Genomic DNA, 6,000 nt, shown 5'->3' with positions numbered 1-6,000 from the left:
TATTTATGTGGAAAGGTTTGGAATCACTCTGGTGAATCCTTTTCTACATTCTTCTAGTAATGCACGGATGCCTATTGGACAGTATCTTCTAAGAACTTCTACGATAGCTGCAAGATAACCTTTGTTCAAAGCAAAGTAGTTCAGTGGATCTCCTGTGTTCAACTAGGCAGGGGCAAGGGTGCTTCTTTTGGTTAGCTCACCAGCGCATCCGCTGTGTCTAGGTGACCCAAACGAGGTGATAATGAAGTATAAATAAATTTTTTGAGGTTCCGTCGATGAATCTTTAACCTTCACTTTAGCATCAAGGGAAACAGCTCCTTTACTATCCTCGGATACTCCTAGACGCTCACTTTCCGCTAAACCTATCTATGGAAGAAGTAGCCCTTCGAGAGCTTCAAGAAGACTACAAGAAGGCTAAACAGCCGTGATATTCTAAACGAGCATTGTCTCAAGTGGGCTATGAACTCCTTTAAAGGTTTTAAGTCGCCGGAACCTAACGGCATTATACCCCGCACAGCTTCAGCGAGCAATAATGCCATCAGGCAGTTGGTTGGGAAAGCTCTCATGTCAATGCTAAGGACTATAGGTCTATCAGTCTGTCCCCGTTTCTACTGAAGATGCTGGAGAGACTCATGGATATGTACATTAAGAGTCGACTTCGAAGGAACGGGCTAGGAAATGCTCAGCATGCACAAAGCAAACGCATGCTGATCAACACTGTCTTGCACTCGGTAGTGTCAGATAGAGCCCTTATACATAAGGACTATGCTGCCGATACCCTTCTTGATATCGAAGGGGCCTTTAAAAACGTATGACGAAGGCGATTATTAGAGCTCTCAATAATTTTGAAGTCGAGGCTAATCCCAAGCATATCATCTATAGTCTCCGTTGCGACAGAACGATTGTGGGGGAGTGGAGAAATACACGGGCATTTCGAAAATTGAAGGGTGAATCCCGCAAGATAGCGTCCTTTCTCATTTGCTTTGGATCGAAATGATTAACGAACTTTTGAGGAACAAGGCTGTCAGGTAGGACAGGTGTAGAATTCCTGAATACCACTTACGATTCCACTTAAGGGTATGTAACTGTGTGGAGTAGCCACAAATCCAATTAAGTAAATTAATTATTTACTAGGAGGTTTAAATTCGCTTATATTTCTCTCTCCTCGTTCCCATTATTTAACAGGACTGGTTAAAGTACTTGGGGTTTATACTTACTAGGAAAAGCTCATTGAAACCAAATTTCGAGAAGAGAGTGAAGAAACCAGCAGTTGCCTTATACAATTCTGGAGGAGCAATTCAAAGGAGGTAGAGCCTCTCAGCAAAAGTGGTGTTCAGTCTCTATGAAACCGTAGTAAAATCAATAATATTTTGTGTGGTAATTTTCTGGAAAAACTATACTGTCAGAGCAGCTGGACTGTCTTCAAAGAGCGGCCCTTATCGATATTTATGGTGCACTAAGGACAACCCCAATAATCGCATTCGATGCAATTCCACAAGTTAGTCCTGTAGTCATAGCTGGTAGGTGCTTGGCGGATCTAGTTATCCACTTTTAGCAGATTATGGGAAACACAAAGGACGACTATCTGGCCAAGTGAAATTAATTGATCTAGATCAGAGGAAGAACAAATTTGCTAAATATTCCCAAATAAATATAAATATACGCTTAAGAAATTGAAAAATAAATGTATGTATTTCCAAAACGCCTTATCTTTAAACTATTACGTTAGATTTTTCCATTAAAAAGTTCATAGTTTATAATACGAATTTGTACCAGAAATTATAAACTAGCACACAAAGACTACCGCTTCTCCAATTATCTAATTAATAATATAATTATGCTAGATCATGGCATCCATTTCTTATAACATACCTAATATCAGCTGTTATATTTTCATGTGCCTGCACTATAACCTCCCAGTCGCCTGGTGACCTACCACATTTCTAATTTGTACCGCATAATCACAATAAGCGGCATACAAATACTCATTATTGATGCTAATGCTTACATTGCACCCTCACTGACCGTTGTTTATGAGTGCAAAATTGCTGAGAACCCCAACACTGCACTGCGCTTCATTACACTACAGCGCAGAATGGCACACTTCTCTACGTACATATGTACAAGCTGACAAACTCAATCGGCGGATGCAAGCTATGCAAGTGGATAAAAAATATTTACCAGCAGCAACTTAAAAATTATAAATGTTTATATACAAATGGATACACACTAACATTAAACTGAAAAAATCACGTATACGCCATGTGAGCCAGCCAAACAAAAAAATATTCATACATATATGCAGAACGTACTAATAGCACAGCAAAACAGTAGTTAAAAGCTTTTGGTTGCGCACGTGCGACTAACAACACAAAATGACTACAATGCCGTTATGTACGCCGCATTTAACAACAACAACTTAAAAGCGACGCGCACTAAAATCCAAACGCCTTGTGCAGCAATCAGCTGTCTGTGGCGTAAACAATGTTGCAGACAAAATGTTTTGGTATATTTTCACCTGCCACTCCTTGGCTTGTTATTGTCCTTGCTGCCACAGCGAAATACCCAGTATTTTTTACGAGCAGACACGCCAAATGCTCGGCGCTCTCGCTTTCGTACGGCCGTCAGCGCTCTCGCAGCATCATGGCAAACTCGCAAAATCTCGATTTCACTGCTATGAAATCACGCAGCATCCCTGCTGTGCCAGCTAGTAGCGGAGTGACTTTCAAACGGCACGGTTCTCGTACACATTGGTACTGCACGGCGTATAAGTAACGTGTGAATCAATTCATGTGTGTCAACTATGCTAAACAAATGTGTCAAAAGTGAGAAGTGCAGGACCAAACAAAAATAAATTAATAAGAAATAATTTGTGCAGGAGAAAAACTGAAGTTTTGAAACTAAGTGATGAGTGAAGTTTTTGGCATTACTCGCCTTTGCATGTGGCATTGAAACTCAGTTGCTTGATAGCGCTACACTTTTACCGTTGCGCAACTTAAATTTACGTATTCAAGCGCGCATAAGAGCTAAGACGTTACTAAAACAAACACAAACACACAAACGCACATACACGAAGATGCGGTTCGGTCCGCGAAACTGCTCTGCTGGAAATAACAAATGCCCAAGTGTGTTTATGTAGTGCATGTTGAATTCATATTTGCTTTGCACATACACCAGCACGTGGGTGTGCCAGTGTATAAATCAGAGTAGACGCTTTCAAGTACAAAGCGTTAAGTACAAAGCGCGTTGCAAAAGTGTGCCCACATGTGTGTGTGTTCCTGTGCCAAGTGTAAAGTGTAGACAAAGCAGATTAATGTAAACGTTGCTGCTAAGGCATTAGTGAGTGCGCATGAAAACAGTAAGTGGCATTGCATAAATCATGAACCAATGCGTGTATTATTAAATATTTCAAACTGAATGCAGATTTAACTTGTACAAGTGTGCAAATGTGCTTAATGGGCCGACACGCAGGGCGCCAGCCGATGGTGTGAAGTGGTCGAAGGTGAGAAATGCAAAGCGGCAGTTTGAGTTTGGTATATTTAAGTTTGAATTTATTAGCATACACTTGCATTTGCTCTAAGGAGTGGCAGCTACAACCTTTACAGCGTGTTTTATATGAAGTTATGCGTGATGAATGAATTGTCATTTTTAATGCAAATATGCTTAGCGGTGTTAAAAAAGTATAGTTAAGGAGTAGCTTTGTTAAAAGTATTTGAAATGGGATTAAAAAGTGCTTTTCACTTACCTTTTTCCAATGACATTTTTGGTAATGCTGCAAAATCAGCAGCGCAAGAGTCCGGCACTTAATATGATTAAGAGCCAAGATTAGCAATCTGAAAACAAGAAGCGATTTTGATTAAATGTTTACCAATATATCAATTTTCATCAACCTGATAAAAAACCAAAATTTGTCAAATAACATTTCGAAAAATTTGAAGAACTCCATTTTAAATAAAATTTTGGTAAAAAAAAAAATATTTTAAAAAATTTGAAAAGTTTTTTTTAATTCAAAAGTTAGTTTGAATAATAAATTTAGAACTTCCAAAAACAATTCAGAATTTCTCAGATGCAGTAAAAATGCAAAGGCCTTCAGCAACGTTAAATTAGATCATCTGTAAAAAGTATACTTTCATTGCTTCAAAGAAATCTGCGAGTTGTCTGCAAGATACCCCCAATTCTTCAGAAAAAACTATTCTAAAGTTTTTTTTTACTTGTTTAGTTTTAAATCTTAAACAGAAGTCATGTTTATGTGTGGATTAGATCAAAATATGACGACTTTGAAAGTTCTGAATTTTTTTATGCTCAGATCAATGTAACGACTAAACTAAATAGTCAACAACCCTAGACAGGTGCTTTAACCGGATATTACATGATTTTACCGTTATTTACGCCATTCTCACGACAGTCGTTTATACGTAACCAGAATGTAGCCGAGACATAACCGGAACGTACCTGGATTTTTAACCATACAATTACCGCGGTTTCATCAGCGTTTCTCTAAATTACTTCAAGGATGTTTTCAAACGGTACAACAACTACATATTTTGTACAAAATAAGTTCAGCAACCTAAGCGAATGCTTTGGCCTTAAAAAAAAACTTAATTTTGAAAACTGTAAAGGATGAATTAATTCTTAGATTGAAATTTGATAGAGAATCTCTCAAGGATACCTTCAAATATTAAAAGTTAGCCAGATCATATTTATAATAATCAGCGCGAAGTCTCCTTACAAAAAAGTATGCGAATCGGCATACAATAGTATTTTGGAAATATGTACACATTATGAAGACCTTCATCATTTTTTCTTCTTTATTTTTCGTTGACGGAGGAGGAATCTTCAAAAGATACCGTCATTGATCCTATTTGCTATGAATACAGCTCATCAGGGATCATGCCCAGCTAGTTTTAGTTTTTGCAGGACTTGCGAAGTAGGACGCCTACGGACTAAATCCTTAACTCCATCTCCTATAGTTCTTTATTTTCCATCCGGGACCGTCGCTAGGCATTTCTTCGCTAGGACAAGTCTTATCCGATTGACTCTTCGTTTAAAAGTTTTTCTACTCGTCGTGCATGCAACTCTCGCTCTTTTTTAGTCACTCTTTCTTTCTAAACTTTATTAAGGCTGTTACACTTTATTTTATAACCCAGTTCAACACCTCCTGGAATGGCATCATTTGGGGTACTTTGTTTTTAAGGGTCAGCCGCTCGGCATACATTGAAACGCCCAAGCTTATTTGCAAAAGCAAGCAGTCATACCCATCTTCTCGCCCGTATTTGTATAAATACTCTCTAAGCTGTGTCCAATGAGGTATTGCGCCCTGTATTAGTCAGAGTCCCCATGGTTCCTCTCTACCCACGCTTGCACCTTTCCAATTAAGGCGTGTGTCCATCTACGTTTTACTTAATTTAGGCTAATTTACCTTTCGTGCTCCCTCTCTTCAGTAGTACGCCGTTTACTAAAGCTTTTTGTTTCAACGAAAACTGTTTTGACCTCAATCGCTATTATGCTTGATAGCATCCATATATCTGCAACTTCCACTTCCAAAGGTTTCGAGTCACAAAGTCCGGGAAGCGCAATCTCCTCGAATTGCGTTTAACCGAAGTACTGATTTTTCTTTTTCCAATGTACATAAGTTCCGACTGGCTCACTTTGACCAGGAAAGCGTGTCTACTCTGTTGCTCTTTCGCAGATTTACTAAAAGTGGGTCCGATAGTTTAGCCAAACATCGCACTTCACACCCAAGTACTTCAACGATTATTGCAATATTGTATCCATTAATGTTGAGTATTACCGCTTCGGTTTTTTAGCCTGTTGACTGGTCATTTGTTTTCTTTTATTTTTTTTTCGCCACGTGCTTTAACTGCTTTAGATATTCGTCAGCATACCGGATTACCTGTATCTCCTGTGGAAGACGTAATACTCAGCCCTATATATCATTCCACAATAAGGACCCTAAAACTAAATAAGTCTTGTGGTACTCCGCCTGCCGCAATATATAGC

General features: G+C 38.8%; 1 protein-coding gene across 1 annotated transcript in view; it reads left to right on the top strand.

Moving 5' to 3' along the window:
• Nucleotides 1-2,724: 2,724 nt before the first annotated feature.
• The window catches only part of LOC120767389, a 67,306-nt gene continuing 64,030 nt past the window's right edge, over nt 2,725-6,000 (top strand). Inside the window, exon 1 of the mRNA XM_040093401.1 lies at nt 2,725-3,502. The gene's annotated coding sequence lies outside the window, so the exon portion shown is untranslated. The remainder of the gene's footprint in view (nt 3,503-6,000) is intronic.

The sequence above is a fragment of the Bactrocera tryoni genome, chromosome 2, assembly GCF_016617805.1.
Source record: "Bactrocera tryoni isolate S06 chromosome 2, CSIRO_BtryS06_freeze2, whole genome shotgun sequence".
NCBI classification, from domain to species: Eukaryota; Metazoa; Arthropoda; class Insecta; order Diptera; family Tephritidae; genus Bactrocera; species Bactrocera tryoni.
Note: the sequence above shows the minus strand (reverse complement) of the source record. Positions and strands in the feature narration are given on the sequence as shown.